A 20,852-nucleotide genomic window follows, 5' to 3' on the forward strand; every position below is an offset into this window, starting at 1 on the left:
TTCCTCCTTATATTCCTGGTGTCTGGCAGAGTGTAGCAGGTTGATGCTCAGCAGATACTTACTGAGTGAACATAGTTTTCATTTCAGAAACTATAGTGGCTATTTGTATCTGCTACTCCTTTCCTGATTAATAGCAGGAACCACATTTTGCTTCTACTTTTGAGGTCCTGTGCAGCACCTGGCATCTGATAGGTACAGAACAAACATTTAAGTGAATTAAATGCCTTCCCCAAGGTTATGAATCTGAACTTCGGAAACCTAGGTTTTCTGAAACTAAAGCTTCTTTTTTAACTGCCTCTTTTAAATTTTCAGATTGATTCTATATAGAACTAAACATATATTATAACTTATTAAATGACTATTCAGAATAAGTTATTATAAATCAATTTGGTCTTTTCTAATATATATCATAGGCTGGGTGGTAATACATGTCAAGTATTTTTTTTTTTTAACCTGTCCTTACTTTACTAAGCCTGCATGTGCTATAATTTGAAATAATTCCCACTCCCCTTGTCAGAAAGACTGGTATTTTTGAAAGTTGGTCATCAGTGTATTGCCAGTATTCTCTTGGGTACCAAATACATTTTTCCTTATTTACTTGAACACGAAATAATGGACTAATAAATTTTAAAGAGAAAATTCTTTTTTTCTCTGAAGTTTATATAGCTTTAAAAACAGTAGCATCTTTTTATATAATTTAAAACTTTCCTATGGTATTAAAGTTAGATCCTTTCTTTCCCCTTTCATTAGATTGGTTGTAGTTGATTGTTGTAAGTAAAACCTGGTGTTACAGTTTTGACAAAGGATATATTTATTGTTTGATAAATAATCTCAGCTGCAAAAAAAAGTGTTCTTTGCGCCAATATTACATAATCTTTAAAAACAGGACATTTAATTGGTGTACAAACCGATTGTGTATCGCTTTTAAGATGAGTGGGCAACAGCTGGCTTTTCCCAAAGATGGCGGTTCCCCATCTGCATCTGTGATTTTAGGGAACCGAGGAGGGAGTCCCCGGGAGCCCTGCCTGCAGCAGCATGGAGAGAAGAGTGAGCTCAATATGATTAATAGTCGAGTCCTCGCCCCCGTCCGTGCTCAACAGCAAAAGAAAAACACCTTCATAATATTCAGTGGCCTCTGTCCAGTTGGTGTTGCCCAGCATCAGCATTATGTAGTTTGGATTTTCCTCTCAGCTCCCCTCCCCCAGTTTGATTCTTTGTTCTGGCCTCGAGGCACATCTTCTCAGACTAGCTCTTATTAACAAAGCTCAGTTTGATCTCCCCAAGCCCCCAATAGCTTTCTAGTGATGCAGGTTTTGATAATGTGGATCTCATCAGTCACCTTTATGTTAATTCTAGTAGACAAATTGGGGCTTCCCAGGTGGCTCAGTGGTAAAGAATCCACCTGCCAATGCAGGATATATGGATTGAACCTCTGGGTCAGGAAGATCCCTAGGAGAAGGAAGTGACAATCCATTCCAGTATTAGTGCCTGGGAAATCCCATAGACAGAGGAACCTGGTCGGCTACAGACCATGCGCTCGCAAAAAGAGTCAGACACAACTTGGCGACTAAACAAACAAACAAACAAAAAATACAGTCCTAGGAAAACTGCCCCGACGGTTGCCTTTGCAGACCCTTGGTTCTAGACTAGTCAACTGCAGTGTCCCAGCGGTTCCATACTTGACAGGATCTTGGTAGATAGTACTCCTTTCAGTTTGCTGGTAGGCAGGCCAGTCATTGCTCTGATTATATGGGGGCCTCTCTAATCCAGTTGCACGCTTTTTTTCCTGGGAGAGGAGAACTTTTTAGATGGTATTCCTTTATGTTCTGGGGGTTATGGGGTACAGATTGTCTGTGTCAGTACTCCTTTGGATAGTTCTCATCGGCAGTACAATACTTGAGTATGACTGTAGGCGCTCTCACCAGCTTTTCACATGAGGCAGCAGTGCTTGTTCCCTGGATCAGTCATTAGGTACATTCTGACTCAAATGCCTTTTCCTGCCCACCCGTCTTGTTCTCTAGGTACTAATGTCACCCCATGAACTCCCCCTTACCTATCAAAAGGAGCAACAACAAAAGAACCATTTCTCTTTAAAAATTACATTTGTTTATTTTCAGCTGCACTGGCATGCATTGCTGCGTGCATGCTTTCTCTAGCTGTGGTCAGCGGGGCTCCGCTTGCGGTGTGCGAGCTTCTCAGTCCTGCGGCTTCTCTTCTGTTTGAGGCTCTGGGCTCCAGTGCTCGGGCTCAGTAGTTGTGTACTGGCCGAGTTGCTCTGAGGCATGTGGAATCTTCCCAGACCAGGGTTGAACCCGTGTTCCTTCCATTGGCAGGTGGATTCTTAGCCACTAGACTGCCAGGGAAGTACAAACCATTTCTGAGATGAAATTTGATTTAAAACTGGGGCCAGAAAACCTTGAACTTTCTTTACAGTACTTTTGCCTACCTTTTCCCCCTCCACTGTCCTCTAGTTAAATTGAATATAAAAATTCAAGTTATAAAACATTGAGTTGAATGAATTAATGAATTAAAGTTGCTCAATCATGTCTTGACTTTTTGCAACCCCATGGACTATACGTACAGTCCTTGGAATTCTCCAAGTCAGAATACTGGAGTGGGTAGCCTTTTCCCTTCTCCAGGGGATCTACACAACCTAGGGATCGAACCTAGGTCTCCTACATTGCAGGTGGATTCTTTCCCAGCTGAGCCACCGGGAAGCCCAGGAATACTGGAGTGGGTAGCCTATCCTTTCTCCAGCAGATCTTCTCAATCCAGGAATTGAACCGGGGTCTTTTGCATTGCAGTGGGATTCTTTACCAGCTGAGCTACCAGGGAAGCTCAATTCATTTAGAAACCAAAGTTGTTTGTCTTTTGTTTTCTATTTCAGTGTGCTTGGAAACTCTTGTTATACTATGTATCAGATAGTCTTGTTTGGCTAATAATTGTTTTTCTTTATTGAGCTTGTATATACTAGGTACTAGTAAGTAATTTAAGCATTTTCACTTAATCGTCACAAGAACCTTATGAGTTGTGATACCCATTTTAAGATGAGAAATCTAAGGCTCAAAGATGTCTTACATTGACCCAGGAGTACCTGACCAGTAAGTGAAAGAGCTGCTAGTTGGCTGATTCTAGATCTTGTGGGCTCTGAAGCTTCTGCTCTTTAACCATTATGCTAACAACCTATATGTACTATTGTGGATTGGAAGATGCAGTCCAAGAACTAGCTTACTTTTGGCATTATCTCAGTGATAAATTGGAGATTACTGTAATTATTAGTAGACACAGTACTAGATACAGGAGTTCCTTTTATAACTTTAATTGCATGCCACTTATATATTACCTAGATTTTCCTCTTCTCCCTTCGTCAGCATCGTTATGATGTGATAGCGTTCTGCCCTCAACCCTCATCCCCCCGTTTCTCATCTTTAATTTGAGTTTCAAAAGTGCAACAGATCCTTCACATCATGCACCTAGATTGTGGTTGGTTGTTTCCTATCTACTGTGTGGATTGGCCATGAATGTGATGTGTTTGTTACTGGGAACTTGTGGTATATCATTTTTCTTTCCATCCTTTCTCAACAGTCCTGCCAGTTCCAGCAATAATGCTATTAACTTAAGCGCTTAGCTATGGTTGTTGTATCTGTAGATAGCTCTAGAATTAGTGGCAGTCAGAGTGTGCTCTGTCACATTTGGAAAATCCTAAGGTGAGAGTGAATGTTTCTGTTGGCTCACTTTTTTGTTGCACTAGAGCCTGCTCCACATTTCCTCAAGTGCAGGAGTCTGCAGTTCTATATGTTCACATATTTATTGAAGCTTATTTTGAAGAACTGTCCTTCATTTACCTGTCTCCTGTTTAAAATTATTTTTTTTTTTGGTGAATGAAATGATGTACCCTTTCCTAGAGGGGAAGAAAATATCTAGTACTTTTTTAAAATTTCTTTCTCCCTTTTCTTTGGTTGCTTTATCCATCTATCTGGTGGGTATTTATCTTTTTTGGACTTGAAGATTTAATTAGCTTCTTATAGGATACTTATATTGTTTTAAATTGTTAATTTATTGAGCATTTCCTTTGGACTTGGGGGGAACATCCCAAGTTCAGATTACCCATCTGGTTTCATCACTCTTCAAAACTTGGAGCTGGTCTCCTTCATCACTACTTTGCATTATCTATGTTTACAAATTGTGACGGATTGTATTGTGTACGCCCTGCCTGATTTTTTTTTTTTTAAACCGAAGTAGTAATATATGGCAACATAAGGCATCAGTAGTTCAAATTCCTAGGAAGAGGCTTTGTACTTGATAACTTTTTGTTAGTTTTGTTTCTTATGTCCAGGGAAGGGAAAGGTGGGAAAAGTTAACTTGTGTGTGACTAATAATAATATTTATATTAAGAAAGGGCAATAAAAATCAACACCTTTTTTTTATTTGTTTTTGTCCTCAGGATCAAAATACTTGCTGAACAGTGGAGTCAGAGACCAATAAAAACAAACATAAACTACTTGAACAGCATTTGACTGGTTAGCCAGGTAATTCAGTTTTACTTTGGATCCTTTGTAATTTTCTGACTTCACCCTCTGAAGATGCTGCCCACTTCGTGATTTTATGATTTCGTCTTAAGCTTGTTTTATATGTTATGTCGTCCTCTTTAATGATACTGTTAGTTGAATGAAGGGTCTTGGAATAAGTTAATATATATGTATATTCTATATACAAATATAAACTTGGAGGGAAGAAGTATGTTAGAGTTTAACATGAGATGCTGCCATCAGCCCTCTTCTTCTTATGTGTGAATATTTTAATGGCACTTAAAATTGGAATCAGCTCCACCCATTTTGACTATTTCACCTTGCGGAGGCTAGTTTCCTCAGATTGCTTGTGCTGGTGTGTAGCATTTCAGCTGACTCCTTTCCTAACTTTTGTTATGGAATCAGAATAGGAAAAATGAGAATGAAAAAATTGTCTGATAGCCATGAAAGCACTTATGCCTTGTTCAGGTAGTTAAATTTCTTTTTGTTAGTAACATTATTATTCTCTTGGTTTGCTGGGCTTGAAATCTGAGTCATCTTTGAATTCTGCCCCCTTTGATATTTTTAGTAAACAAGCCTTATCTGCTTTTCTATTTTCATGTCTCCTCTCTTCATTGAACTTTCTGTTACCAATCTTAGCTTCCTAGGCCAAGACCCCGTAATTTCATGCTTGTGTTTGAAATGTCCCTTTACTGCTTCTTATCTATACTGTGTCACCCACTTGAAAATTTGCTGGAAAATTTTCTTCAGTATATCCCTTTAATCAAGCCTCTTTTCTGTTATGAGCTTTGTATGACTGTTCCCTGGCTTACAGAAAAAAAAAAAATACAAAGTCCTCTCGCTTACATTTGAAACAGTCCTTTATCTGATACTTTAGGCCTCCAGTTTCAGCTCTTGCTATTTCCCAATAAAATCCTTCAGTTAATTATGGTATACACCCATTATATTCTGAGCATAGTAGAGAACTATCTCCATAGTATTTATCTTAAAAAACAAAACTTTATATGGAAATTTCTAGTTCACAAAAGTTAAAAAAAATAGAGTATAAAGAATTATCTAGATATCCTTAGATTCACTCTCTGGTTTTATTATTTGCATTCATGTGGGCTCTTACTCTTTGCTCTCTTTTTTTTTGAATTATTTGAGGGTTATGTTACATAGAATGTGCTTCTTTCCTTTAATACTTCTGCTTATTTCCTGCGAATAGGGTCATTCTCTCATATAACCATTGTATGGTTATCAGCTTCATAAATGGATGTTAATATAGACCTGTTGTCCATCTTCCAGTTTTGTCAGTTGACCTAATAAAATCTCTCCCAGCAGTTTCCCTTGTTTCTTCTAACAGAAGCGAGTCTAAGCTCAGCTCAGGTACTACATGTAGTTACTATTTTTCTTTAGCCTCCTTTTTCCTGGAATATTTCCCCAGCCTCTTCTTTGTCTGGTATGACATTGACATTTTTGAAGACTGCAACCCTTCCCCTCCCTTATGTTCTTCATTTTTTGTTTGAAACAGGATTAGAATGAGGTTATGTGTTCTTGGCAAGGATACTGCATGGGTGATGTGATACATCGAGAAAGATGTACACCTTCTGGAGGCACAGGATGTCTTCCGTCCCTCATTGGGATGTTAATTGTGATCACTTGGCCAGTGTGTTGCCTGCTTTCTCTGCTGTTAGAGTTTCTCCCCCTTCTTTAAGCAGTGATGGGGGAGACAATGCCAATACTATGATTCTCATCACAGTTTGCCCTAGATTTAGCATTCATTGATGATTCTTGTCTGATCTAATTTTTTACTATCATGCTTCCAAAATGGTCATTTTCTCATTCCATTCCCAGTGGAGCTTTTTCATCATGCTCCTGTGTCCTTGTGGGAAATAGTTTTAGAGACCAAGATCCTTGGTAGGTGTCCTTGTTGCTCCTAGATTGTCTTCTCTTCTTGACCCCTTCAGTGGACACAGCTAGGAAATCAATGCATGTTTATACATGTACATACATAAACATACTTGTTCTTGTACACATGTACGTAGCAACATGCATCTACGTAGTTTATAAATCATGTGTTTATGTCAGTATGTCCAGTTTCGCTCCACATCTGCAGGGTTTTTTCTTTGCACCTCTTACTTTATATTTTTATATCCATTTTTATACCACTAGAGCCTTGGTTCCCAACATAGTACATTTACTCATTTGGTCTATCCTATAATATATCTAAAATCATTTCAGATTTGCTTTGCCCACTTAATTATAGTAAACAAAGTGAGTGGGGAATTTGTATATAGTTTTGCCCAGGACTGAGAGGAAATCCTATATTCATTTTTTTTACTTACATGTTTGTATTTAAAATTTTTTTATTTTTAAATTTTTATTGGAGGTTAGTTGATTTACAGTGTAAATCACTGTAAATCTGTAAATCACTGTAAATTTCAGGTGTAAAATACTATATTTTTAAAATACTTGAATTAGTCCTCCCTCCTTCTACCTTCCCTTCCCTCCCCATTTTTGTTTCCCACCCTTACTTGCTGCATGATGTAATTGTGATATTTGTTTGAAATGAAATAAGGTTTATTTATTTGTGTGCTTGAGTTTCAATTTGTTTTAAAATGCTCCTCTTTCTGATTCTGGTTTTATGTTGATTATGTAGAATATGAATACGTTTTCAAAGGTCAAAATTACACAAAAGATAGACATTCCCTTCTGTATCTTTTCCACCCTCATTTTCCCCATTTCTCAGAGGAAGCCACCTTCAGTGTTTTTCTAGAGTGTTCTCCTGTATTTTCTTTTTGTAATGACAAGCAGATATATGTATTTTTTTTTTCCTTCCTCAATTGCTTACCAGTAACAGAATCTACTTGCAGTGCAGGAGATGCAGGTTCAATCACTGGGTTGGGAAGATCCCCTGGAGGTGGAAATGGCAACCCACTCCAGTGTTCTTGCCTGAAAAATCTCATGGACAGAGGAGCCTCGCAGGCTATAGTCCGAAGAGTGGCAATGAGTTGGACACGACTGAGCAGCAGCAGCAGCATAGTTTTCATTATGTGCATATACCGTAGGTTATTCAGTCAGGTTCCTACGTATGGGTATTACCTAGGTTGTTTCCAGTATTTTGCAGTTAAAATGATGCTGCAATGAATAACCTTGTAAATATATATTTTCATATTCTTGGGGGGGATATTTCCTTTAGGATAAATTCTTAGAAGTAAGATTACTAGGTTGGAGGGTAAATGTATATGTAGTTTTTGTTAGATGTTGTCTAATTACAGTCCATAAGCATTATGCCATAAGCATATGAATTCACACCAGCAATGTGTGAGAGAGCCTATTTCCCCACTCTCATATTGTATAAGTTCTACTTAGTGTTTTTTTAGCTGCATCCACATTATTGAGTATATCAGTAGTTTATTTTTATTGCTGAGTAGTATTCCATTGGGCTTCCTATTTTTGGCTTCTATGAATAAAGCTTCTAGGAATATTTAAGTGCAAGTTTTTGTTTGGATTTTTTTCCCTCTTGAGTAAATACCCAGGAGTGTAATTGTCTTATGTTAAGTGTGTGCTTATCTTTATAAGAAATTGAAACTGTTTTCTAAAGTGGCTGTACCATTTTATATTCCACTTGCAGTTTATGAGAGTTCAAGTTCCACTTATATCTCTTTATGAAACGTCTGTTCAAATTTGTGCATTTCTTAAATTGGGTGGTTTGTTTTCTTATTGTATGACTTAAATTTTCCTGGGTACAAATTCTTTTCTGATATATTTTGAGGGTATTTTCTTCTGGTCTTTGGTCTCCCTTTTCATATTCTTTTTTTTTTTTTTTTGAGAATATAGGCATTTTGAATAAAATAAATTTTTGTTTTGGCTTATGAGTAATCGTTTTTTAGTGTGTGAAGAGATCTCTGCCTATTAATGAGTTTATGAAGAGTTTTCTCCTTTGTTGTAGAAGTTCTGTAATTTTATCTTTATATTTAGGTGTGTGATCCATTTTGATTTAATATTTGCGTGTGGTGTGAAGAAAGGATTGAGGATAAGTTTTAAAAAACATTGACATTCTGTTCCATGGCTATTTGTTGAAGACTCTTTTTTCCATTGTGTTGCTTTTTAATTGTGTGTGTGTGTGTGTGTGTGTGTGTGTGTGTGTGTGTGTGTGTGTACATGCATGCTCAGTTGTGTCTGACTCTTTGCTACTTCATGGACTGAAGCCTGCCAGGCTCTTCTGTCCAAGGAATTTTCTAGGCAGGGATAATGAGTAGGTTGTCATTTTGTCCTGCAGCAGAACTTCCCGAACCAGGCATTGAACCTGTGTCTTCTGCACTGGCAGGCGGATTCTTTACCAGTGAGCCACCTGGGAAGCCATTTATATATATATAGTCGGAATCTGTTTCTGGTCTTTATTCTGTTCCATTGATTCATCAATCCTTAGGCCCATCAATTCAGTGCAGCTTTATAGTGAAGCTTGAAAGTAGGTGGTGTGAGTGTTTCAACTTTTTCTTCTTTGTCATGATTTCTCTGGGTAATCTAAATCTTTTAGGATTTTGGTACAAATCTCAGGATATGTTTGTTAGTCCCTGCAATCTTGTCAGTCTCTCTGAGAAACTGCCCTGTAGTATCTATCCAGCTTGACCATTCTGAATTCTCGTTATTATCTTGTCCATTCTGCAAGATTGCTGGGCTCTGTTGGAGTTCTCCTCCCTCTGTTGTGATCTGGGAAAATTGCCTCCTAGAAGGAAGCCTGGCTGAAGGCAGGGCTCACATTCTCATGTTGTTCCTTCTCCCCTCATGCCCAGTTGTTTTCCTGATCTCAGGGGCCACAATTTCTCACTGCTTGTTCTCTGATATTTGAATATAGTTTGTTCAGTTTGTGTTGGGATGAGTCTCATTATTCTCTCTTGACCTAAATTGGAAGCCCACAGTTGATTCTTGAGTTAATTTAAGAAAAAAAAAAAAAAAAAAAAAAGGGCTCTTCTCATGCTGTGCCAAAAGGAGCAAAAAGATATGTTTAACCATAGAAACTTCTTTGATTGTTATTTTCTTTACTTTTGGGGCTGTGCTGTGCAGCATGCAGGGTCTTAGCTCTCTGACCAGGGATTGAACCCAGATCTCCTGCCATGGAAATGTGGTGTCTTAACTACTGGACTGCCAGGGAACCTCCCTGAGGGTATTTTATTGAACAGCTGCTGAGACCAGAGGATTTATTTCTCTCTGGAAGTTTTCCTAAGGAATATAGGCTTGCATTTCTAAAGTCTCTTTTATTCTTGTATCTTGAGACTAAGAAACTAGTCTCAACAAAGTCTACTAGATTTCATTTGTAGGACCTATAAATATGAATGAATTGTCTCTCCTCCCAGTTCATCAGATTTACTGAGTCTCTGGCTTACTTTTGATGCTGGTCTCTGTAAGCAAAGAATAGGTGCCAGGCCTATAGGTATTGACTTATAAACTGAAGTCATTATTTGTTAATGATGGGCTTGTCATGCCTGACTAAATGAGAATTATTCTCAGTTATGACATTCAAGATGCAGACTTGATTATCCAATTATCCTGATAAATGGGTTGACAGATTTTTATCAAACCTATGCAATTAATATTATTGACATGAAAAGTAGAGAGACTCAGTTTTTATGTTTCTGTTTTTTCCCCTGCAATTTGAGGACATCGAATCAGATGCCACATAGAATGCTTTTAGAGTACATAAGTATAATTTATTAAATTGACGGCTAGATATAAAAGAGAAAAAAAAAAGGGCTTCTTTATAGAACCCATTGGAAAACATAATACTAAACAAAAATATTTTAAAACAAATAATTGCAGTTAAAATCTTCACTAGTTCATTCAGTCCTGTGTAAATCTGTTTTGCTGAATCTTTTTTTTTTTGCAGTCTGCTTTGAAGACATCATCCACTTAGGTGTATAAAGGGGCCTAGAAATTTTGACTTAGTTCTCCCTCCAGTACAGTTGTGAACTTGTGTAAGTTACCTTAGGTCAGTAATCTGTCACCCAGAATTTATCTCATAAAATATTTAGATTTGTTATCTTTTATTTATAAAAATATTAAGATATGTAATCTTTTCCATGAGAATCTTAGACTTCAAAGCAAACAGCAGAGGAAAGCCGAGCCACCGATTTGGCAGTTAGACATTTTGGATGCCCTTCATTCATCATTATGGACAGGAGTTTTCATCTGATGTTCTTAATTGTTGGCCTGAAGGAGTACTTTTAGTTCCTGAAGTATTTGAGACTAATTGTCACAGATTTTACTTATGTGAAAATGTTTATTTCACATTCATTTTTGAAGGATTCCCTGTATATAAAATTCGATGTCAGTTACTCAGCACTTGAAAGATCTTGTTCTGTTGTCTGATTGTTTCTAAAAAGGTAATTTTTATCTTTGTTTCTCTGTATATATGGTCTTATGGTCTTTTTTTTCTTGTGACTACTTTCAAGATTTTCTCTTGATGTTTGAATTTAAATACTTGGACTGTGATATACTTAGGTTTGGTTTTCTTTGTATTTATTCTTCTTGGAATTAACTGAACTTCAGTGTGTAGACTGGTGTTTTCATCAAGTTTGGGGAAGTTTTGGCCATTATTTCTTGCAGTTTTTGTTTTTGCTTCTGTCTCACTTCTGGGGCTCCAGTTAACATGTTTGATAGACCATTTGCTATTTCTCACTTGTCCTTTCCGTTTGTCTTCAATTTGTTTTCCTTCCATTCTTCAAGTTTTGATAACACTTTAAGTTCAGTTACTTTATTTCTTCTCGAGTCTGAATGATACTCAATAAGAAAGTACTTTTCTGTTTCAGCCTTGTTCTTACAACCCAGCGTTGTAAAGGGCTTAAGCCAATGGATTTATCAAAATTGTATAACTAGTTTGTGATGTAACTGAAGTTAGAACTTACATCTTGATTCTTTGCAAACTTGAGACCTTTCCTTTCTGTAATTTGTGAACTTTATGTTGTAATAAGTTGCAGTTGTTTTAATATTCATGCTGAGGAGGTAGAGGATACTGCTTAAACATTATACAGTTGCAGAAAATTGAAGGTAAGTTCTTATTTGTGGCTTAAAAATGATTTTTAATAGAAAAATGTAAGTATCGCTGAAGTCAGTAATACTTTAGAAACTTACAGATGACATTACTCCAGAAATGAAAGTAAGCCTTTGGTTATTTAACAGAAAAATTCAACTTTAACTATAGAAATTCTAACCTCATGACTTTCTGGAGTTTAGGCTGTGATATTATTCATGGTCTTGGAAATAAACTCTTTGAATACAACCTCAGTTAATGGATATATTTCATGTAGATTTCTGAAACTGATTTTTATGTCATCTTTGTTAAAATTAAAACACTGTATAGTTGGATAGAGGAATGAAAATATTGCCAAGGCCAGGATAGTTTTCACATGCTTTCATTTCATATTTTATTAATAATATTGTAGTTTCTAAAGTTCTAGCAGAAGTCCTGAGAATCTTGATATTTAGAAAAGGTATTGCATATGAATGATGTTCTAAGTTGTAAGAACTGTATTTGTTTCTGTCCTTCAAATTAGTTTGATATTGAATTACTAGAGTTTAAAGATAACAGTTTTAATTATAAACTGTGCTTTTTATGCTTTATAATTAAAATGAATTAAACTCATGGAAATCTGTAAAGCAACTGTTATTTAAAAACCAAACAGTTTAAGTGACCTGCTCCTCCCCTACTCAGTGTAAATGAATGATGATTAGGTTAGGAGGTGAAACTGTCAGTAAGATGAAGATATTTAAAATTGTTTTTTAAAGTGACGTGCATGGGGGTGGGTTGAGAATCCATGGTACTTGGTGATGACCAGCCTGGTAAAGGCCATACTTCTTCACTGTTTTCTTTTTGTAAAAAGACTGGTAGGAAATTCTAGTGACTGTGGCTGGAAAACAGTAACTTCTCATTGAGGACTTCAGATGGGCCAGTTCTATTGAAAGCCTGTTGTTGGAACAGCTATAAATGGTGCAGTTAAACTCAGAGATTCCATGAAAAAAGGAGTAGAGTATTTGATGTCATAAGTTTTAAGGTTTCTGGGGATTTTTAAGGGGAGGAATGGAAATATTTAAGGGCTTGGGCTCTGATATTGGAAAGACGTGGGTTTAATTTCTAGCTCCATCACTTACTAGATATTTGACCTTGAGTGAGTTATTTTACTTCCCTGTTTTCTTATTAAAAGGAATAAAGTTGAATTCTATACTTTCATCTGTTCTTTGTATCAGAGGACTGCAGTGGAGATTGAGTAGTAGATGAAATACACTCAACACAGGATCTAGTTCAAATGTTAGATTAAGTATTTTTCCACATAATTTTTAAAATTTAACATTAAAATTATGCAGTATTTTATATGAGCAAGAGTATATATTATTTGTGAGTTATAAAGTATACTTTGATGAACACCTGTGAACCTACTACTTAAATTTAAGAGCGGGAAGGTTGTTAGGTATATCCATTCCCTCTGTTTCTCCATGAACTCATCTTGCCTGGATCCCAGAAGTAAGAGTTTCCTTTAGTTGCAGTTGCTTTCAAAAAAGTTTGAAAAGCCACACATGTATGTGTTCCTGAACAGTGTTCAGTTTTGTCTTTCAGCTTTACAAAAATATAAGGAATGTAGTATACTTGCTTTTTTAACTTTTGATTGCTTTTAAGATTCCACCATGTTGTATATGATTTATTTATTTTTCTGCTACTATATTGTAGTCTTTCGTATGGCTTTATTAGAATCTTTTACATTTGGGATTGAACACTAGTTTTCTCTAGTTCTTGATGCATGAATGATATTTCAATGGACATTTTAGTATGTGTCACTTGTTCACATAGTTGTTGCAGAGAGACTTGTTATTACTCTAAAGTTTTAAAAGATAAACTTGATTTTTAACTGCTGATGTAATAAATTTACTTTTAATGGGGAATTTCTTGAGAAAAAAGTAAATTTTCTTATGGAAATAGCCCTGTTTCATTAGCTAATTTATTTTATACAAGTCATTTATTATTTATCACAGGATTGGCAGTATGTACTGCAATGTTTTTAAACAACTTTATTGTAAAGTATAATTTGCAGACAATAAAATTCACCAACCTTACATTTACAGTTTGAGTTTTGGCAAGTGTAACCATTATCTCACTTAGGACAGAAGACACTCCCGCCACCCCCTAAAGTTCCCCTGTGCCCCTCTACAGTCTGTCCTCTCTGCTGGTAACTGGCGGCCACTGGGCCACTGGTGGCCACTGGGCCACTAAGGCTGTTTTAAGTTTGCAGTTTTCCTTTTCTTGAATTTCATATAAATGGTAATCCCCTTATGTGTGTATTATTTTGTAATTGTTCCACCTTTCCTGAATATTCTATCCTTTTTCGTCTTTGTATTTTCATTTTGGAAGAGAGGAAAAGGGAGTGAGGGAGAGAAAGAAAAAGTACGTGTGTGTATTCAGGCTCACTGGTGCCACTCCTCTCACCAAGCAGCTCTGTCCATGGACAGCATTCTTCATTTTTGTTAGTGATTTTTTTAAAATTTTATTTATTTATTTATTAGTGATTTTGATTTTAATACTCTCATGTGCTTTTTTAGAGTTTCCGTCTCTCTCCTTACATTCTCCGTGTGTTCCTGTATGTTGTCCACTTTTACCATTCGAGCCCTTAGCATATTAATCATACTTAAAATTGCACAAGTGATTCCACTTAAAAAATTTTAAAGACCCTGCCTCTTTCCTGTTTACTAGCAGTCTTTGGAGGATTCTTAGATAGGTGGCCACATTAAAAACTTGTACTAAATGTTCACAGTAACAGTGTTCATGTTAGCGGAAAAGTGGAAACAGCCTAATGTCCATCAACTGATGATTGGATAAATATATATCTATGTAATGAAGTACTGTTACATGTTACAACATGGATAGGCCTTTAGGTTGAGCCAGTCACACAGTATGAACTGTCCAGAATAGGTGAATCCATAGAGACTGAAAGTAGGTTAGTGGTTGCCTAGGGTGAGGGTGTGAGAGAAGTTGGGTGGGGTGGGGGGGATGGAAGCATGAGGGGAGTGACAGCTAAGGGGTTTCTTTGTGCAGTAATGAAAATGTTCTGGAATTGACAGTGGTGACAGTTTGTGTATTTTAAGCATGTGGTATATGAATTTTATCTTTTTAAAATTCTTGCTGTTGGTATTTTTTTATTTTTAGTTGGAAGATAGTTGCTTAACAATGGTGAATCATATCTTAATGAAGCTGTTAGAGAATATAGCTGATGTATTCAGGAATACTAAGAGTTCTATGATGCCAAAAAGGAATTTTATGGGAAAATATGGGTACTTTTCTAATGGCACTGACTTCAGAAGGTGTGCTGTCTACCTCAAACTTTTCTGAGATTCAAAAATAACGTGTTAATTAAACTCACCTCAATTTTTAAAAAACCTTAGTCTTTGTTAGAGTAGTTGGCCTGAAATTACAGGGTTAATGTTAATTCCAGCCCCACATCTTCATTTGTCAAGAAAGTTTATGTCAAAAAGACTTTATTCAAAAAAGAATTCAAAATTATACCCAAATCCATCTACACTTTTCTGTATGTCTGCTAAATGTTTGTAAGTTACTTGTGGATATTTTGCAGTTATACATCCAGAAATCAATTTTTTGCTCTCAAGCTTATAAGGCCAGTTAGAAGATACTAAGAAAGCCATAATTTGGTGGATCTGCTCTCTTGGGCTGATGAAGTGCTATGGTTTTAAGTGGAAAAGCGAAAGTTATTTTACTGGAGATAATCTGACTACACTAGAGCCCTCACTCCTTTTTTATTTAGGTTTTAAGCTTTTAAAAGATTCTTTCTGTGCAATGATGACTGATGACTAGTGATGTATTTTAAATGTGGAGGTCACTAGTTTTATGATATATAGGAGAATATCAGTGTATTTATAATTTTGAAAGCTTAGTTTGAATTTAATGTTGGTGAAAGATCAATTTACTTTTCAAAGACAGTATTTTTTTTTTTTTTTTTAGCATAGGTCGCATACTACACAGAAAAACTTTAAAAAGAAAATTCCTATTAATAGTTTTGTTCTATTATTAAAGTGAAAAACTGCTTAAACTGGTTTACTTTTAAGGATGAAGCTTTCTGAATATGTAGAGAAAACTCTTAAAGTTATAATATCCATCTTTGGCACAAATAACAAACTATCTAAATTGCTCTACTAGTGTAATCACTATTTTTCTGTTCTTGGTAAAAGTGGATGGAGGTAAGGTTGTAGTAATTGTTCACAGTCAGGGTTTGTTAAAGGGACAGTTTTATTAGACTTGGAAAATATAGACATAAAGTCATCAGGTTGGTAATAATATAGATCTTGTAGTACTTAATTTTGTAGCTTAATTAAGAATATAGTTGGCCTTAAATATCAGCTCAATGATCCAGAAATACAAATAATCTGGTTTATATCACAGTTATCAGTGGCCCTGTCTCTCATGTGCCAAACTCTTAGTTACTTTTTTATTACTCTGTTTTCAAAAGAATATGTTTGGAATCTGTAATTTTTAACATGTAAAGCCTGCATTATTTTGAAGTTGATATTGAAAACCTATAAACTTCTGAGCTTGAGTAGTATTTTCTGTGTATAACCATTACATGCAGCTGGTGTGTTCAAAATTGCCTTTTCTGGTACTCTGCTTTGTGAAAAATAGTATGTATTGGACATGAGTGTATGACAGCTGACATTTATCAAGGATAACAGGAGCTCATTTTCACATTTTAAATACTTTGAAAGCTTTGCATGTACACACATGCTCAACATATGTTCCTAAGATTTAAATATATTTTCCATCATGTATCAATCTTTAATGAACTTCACATATTAAGCTCATACTGTATGAGTCCACAGTCAACCTAAAGATCAGAAGTATAGGGCATTTAATTCACCTCCATAAAATTTTGTCTTTCATAGTTGAAAAATCATTCCAAGTAAAAATGAACCTAATGTTTTCCAGGTAGCACTCCTGTTACATAATGTGTGATTTGTCATTACTTTCATTCCCCTACTATAAAATTTGCCCCTCATGTAGAAAATGGCCTTACAGAAACTTTATTTTTGCTACATTGACTGCTAGCATATTGTTATTGGTTTAAAAAGATTTTTATAGAGCTAGTTGTTTTATTGGAGGGTGACCATAAATAGAATTGGAATTGGATGATTCTTAATCTAGTTCTTAGCCTTTTAAAGTTTTCTTTAAAATGAGATTGTGATAATAATTTAAAAAGAACTTTAGAACTGCAGAGTCCATAATGTGTTGGCAAGCTTGTTAATTAAAATAACACCTTTATGGTTGATGCAGTTTTCAGATACTGCACCCCTTGGATATGTTGACATGCAGATCACATTGACTTTCTGCAAGGTAACAGGAGACATGCTTTGACTTCAGAAGATAAATTGGCCATGCACAGCTGTAATCCTACTGTCTCTTCATTTCTAGACTTTGATTTCTAAACCCTGGGAAATAAGTTGAAATATACTTTTTGTGTGTATTAGAGTTTATATTTTGGCTTTTGATAAGCCTGTTATGTGGTGTAAAGGTACCATGTAAATTGTAGGCATTTTATTACTAAAGTAACTCCCAATTCCATTTGAAATATAAGAAGCCCGAGTTTTGTCCCTTTCTGTTTTTCTTTCAACAATTGAAAAAGAAGCCATTTTATTAAGAATGATGAGTAATGAATGGGATTTTAAATTTAGGCTAGTTAAATTGCCAGTGTCTATATTTTTAAAAAATTGTAGTGGAATTAGTTATGAATTTTAACATGATTTTTCAAAGAAGAAATTGTCCTTAAATTGCGACCCAAGTGTCCTTTTTAATACAAGATACTGTTTCAACAAATTATTTTGACAGGAAAATGTATAGTATCAGAGAAGTTTAAGGAAAATATTTGAATTGTTTACATAAGAACGGTTTAAGACCACTACCAAAACTATATTTGTAGATCTGAGCATCTTTGAGAATTTAGTGCTTCTCAAGTGACATCTCTAATCTCCTGTTAGGTCCCAAGGTTTAGATTTGCTTAATTCATGGCAAATAGACGGGGAAATAGTGAAAACAGTGGCTGACTTTATTTTTCTGGGCTCCAAAATCACTGTAGATGGTGATTGCAGCATGAAATTAAAAGATACTGACTCCTTGGAAGGAAAGTTGTGACCAACCTTGACAGCATATGAAAAAACAGAGACATTACTTTGTCAACAAAGGTCCGTCTAGTCAAGGCTTTGGTTTTTCCAGTAGTCATGTATGGATGTGAGTGTTGGATTATAAAGAAAACTGAGCGCCGAAGAATTGATGCTTTTGAACTGTGGTGTTGGAGAAGACTCTTGAGAGTCCCTTGGACTGCAAGGAGATCCAACCAGTCCATCCTAAAGGAGATCAGTCCTGGGTGTTCATTGGTAGGACTGATGTTGAAGCTAAAACTCCAATACTTTGGCCACCTGATGCCGAGAGCTAACTCATTTGAAAAGACCCTGATGCTGGGAAAGATTGAGGGCGGGAGGAGAAGAGGACAACAGAGGATGGGATGGTTGGATGGCATCACCGACTCGATGGACATGGGTTTGGGTGAACTCTGGGAGTTGGTGATGGACAGGGGGGCCTGGTGTGCTGTGGTTCATGGGGTCGCAAAGTCGGACACTACTGAGTGAATGAACTGAACTGATTCTGCTAATATTGGAGTTGGAAAACACACAAATACATTGTTTCCTGAATTTATTTGAGTTGTAGAGGTAGTTATTTTATAATTATTCTCTCTTTAAAATAACTTTGATTCTGTCTGTAAATCATAAGATTCTTGTGGGAGCCATCTTTCAGGCCTACCATTTGCTCACCACTAAGCTTTTTTTTTGTCTGTTTGTTTTGGATGTGTGATTTTTTTAAAAACTTCTTTCAGCAACCTTGTAAAGGTGATGGTATATCCACTCTCAAGAAAAGAACATTAAGATTCAGAGATTTAAATTTGTCAAATACCGTATTGGGGCTTAGATCAAATCTGTGTTCTTTCCGTTTTTTACTTCACTGTGCTGCCTGCTGGTTGGATTCATCAGTCCCTGCTCCCCACTGCAACCCGCCCCAGTTTAGTGATTATGTGTGTGGTGTCTGGCCTAAGAATTGATCCTAATCTATTGAGTTTTGTTTCAAATGTGGGCTTAAGCATCCCGTGCTAACCACATCTATTCAGAGTTCTGATATTTGGTGCTCAGATAATGGGCAGTACCATCTTTTTTATACTTAATAATTTATTAAGTTTTGTATTTTATTCTTTTTAGAACATTGTTGCTCTATATGTATTATATTTTCATGGCTGTTGATTATCTTATTAAGGATTGTAATCATTTAAACTTATTTGAAGATTTTATTGGGTGGTTAATTCATCTTTTGGGATCAGTGCAATTTCTTGGCCATCTTTCTTAGGTCAGTTTTTAAATCCACTTGGTAAGTTTAGATTATAATTTGTATCTTGAGTGGGAAGTTTTTCTTTTTTTTGGTGCACTTCGTGTGTCCCCCTTTCACTGTCCCTGGCACTCATAGCTTATTTGTGTTGCATTTAGAAATCATTTCCACCATACCTTTGGCCTATTTTCAAGATTCTATTCTGAGGTATTATTGTAATATCAGAACTATGCATGACGTGGGTTTTGTATGTACATATTTTCTTTGATTTACAATGGGGTTACATCCCAGTGAGCCCATTGTAAGTTGAAATGTGCCACTGCCCAGTATCATGAGAGAGCATCCTACTGCTTTTGGCCAGCTGGGAAAAAAATCAAAATTCAGAATTTGACGTAAGATTTGACTGAATGCATATCCCTTTTGCACTGTTGTAAAGTTGGAAAATCGTAAGTTGAACTTGTGTAAGTTGAGGACCAACTATATTACCTCCCCCACTTTTTTTTTCTTACATAACTATAGGTAACAGTGTGATATAATCAGCTAGATAGCTATTGATAGAGCTTTTTTTATTTTACCTTTCAGGAATTTTATGTTTAATTTCTACTTATGAGCCTTGCTTTTTGTGTTACCTTGTGCATGACTTAATTTCTTGAGTTTCTTTGCTAGTTCCTAGTGCTAGAGTTTAGTAGGTTCATAGAGTCATCAACTTATTGCTGTATGTTTGTTCTGTGTCTTGGTCCATAGACATATTTGTTAGGTTTGTTACGATTGTATCTTTCAAGATTAAAAAGAATATTTTGTCATTATTATATTAAGAGCAAGGGGGGAGAATGTCGTTGGTTGAAAGCAGATTCCACTACATCATCTCATCAGGAAGTCCTCTGTTCTTTTGATCACACAGCATGGCTTATTTATATAGGCCTGCATATAGTAGATACTGGAGTGTTTATTAAATGAGTGTGTAGAGAATCTTGGAGAAGCTGTACTGATATCAAACCCTCAATCCCTACTTTAATCTAGGACAGTGCTTCTCAAAGGTTGGTTTGTGAACCCTTGAGAGTCCCTGAGAACCTTTTGTGGAGTCCACAGTGTTAAAATTGTTTTATAGTAATATATTTTCCATTTTCATCCTGTTAATGCTCTGATGGTACAAGAGCAGTGATGCATAAAACTGCTGGTGTCTTAGTATGAATCAAGGCAGTGGCACTACCAGACTACTGGTCGTCAATTACGTTTTTCACGCCTCTGTGCTCAGACTTAAAGGAAGAAAAACAAAGAAAAACTTGACATAAACTCCACTTCTTTATCACTTGGGATTGTCTTTGATGAAGGAACAAAATTTGCTCATTTCATTAAATCTTGACAGTTGAGTACTGTATTTTTAACATTCTTTTAGTGAGAAGGGAAAATATGCAAAAAACACTTCTGCCTACCAAAGTAGGATGGTTGTCTTGGGGAAGAACACTTGTGTGATTGGCTTTTATTCACAACAGGCCACATTTTTTCATGAAATATCATTTTTACTTGAAAGAATGACTAACAAACTGTGGTTTTTGGAATTTGGGTATTTGGCAGACAGTTTCTTAAAACTGAGCAAGGTGAACCTATCGCTTTAACGAAAGCATCTGAGAGTATTTGTTGACAGTGGTAAAGTTGGAGTTTTCAAGTAGAAATTATGTTAATTTTGAATCTGTTACCATGACTGTGACAGCTTCTCAGCCCTCAAAGACTTTATGAATGAGATGGATGGTGATATTAATGTGGAGTTTTTGATATTGTATAATGTATCAGGATTTGAAAATCTGCTTATTCAGTGAACCAGTATTATCCAAATGATAATGTTTGATGTTGCAGAATCATGCATGGGTAAAAGTTTTTTTCAGAGTGTAAGTTAGTATTTTAATGTAACAGTATGAAAGTTC

General features: G+C 35.9%; 1 protein-coding gene across 5 annotated transcripts in view; it reads left to right on the plus strand.

Annotated features, from left to right (window-relative positions):
- The window catches only part of NCOA3 (nuclear receptor coactivator 3), a 128,468-nt gene that overhangs the window by 61,749 nt on the left and 45,867 nt on the right, over positions 1-20,852 (plus strand). For 4 of the 5 annotated variants that reach the window (XM_061127432.1, XM_061127431.1, XM_061127435.1 and 1 more), the window contains exon 2: positions 4,445-4,529. The exons of the other annotated variant lie outside the window; for it this stretch is intronic. The gene's annotated coding sequence lies outside the window, so the exon portion shown is untranslated. The remainder of the gene's footprint in view (positions 1-4,444; positions 4,530-20,852) is intronic. 5 annotated transcript variants of the gene reach the window in all.

This window comes from Dama dama, chromosome 23 (assembly GCF_033118175.1).
Source record: "Dama dama isolate Ldn47 chromosome 23, ASM3311817v1, whole genome shotgun sequence".
In the NCBI taxonomy this organism is placed as follows: Eukaryota; Metazoa; Chordata; class Mammalia; order Artiodactyla; family Cervidae; genus Dama; species Dama dama.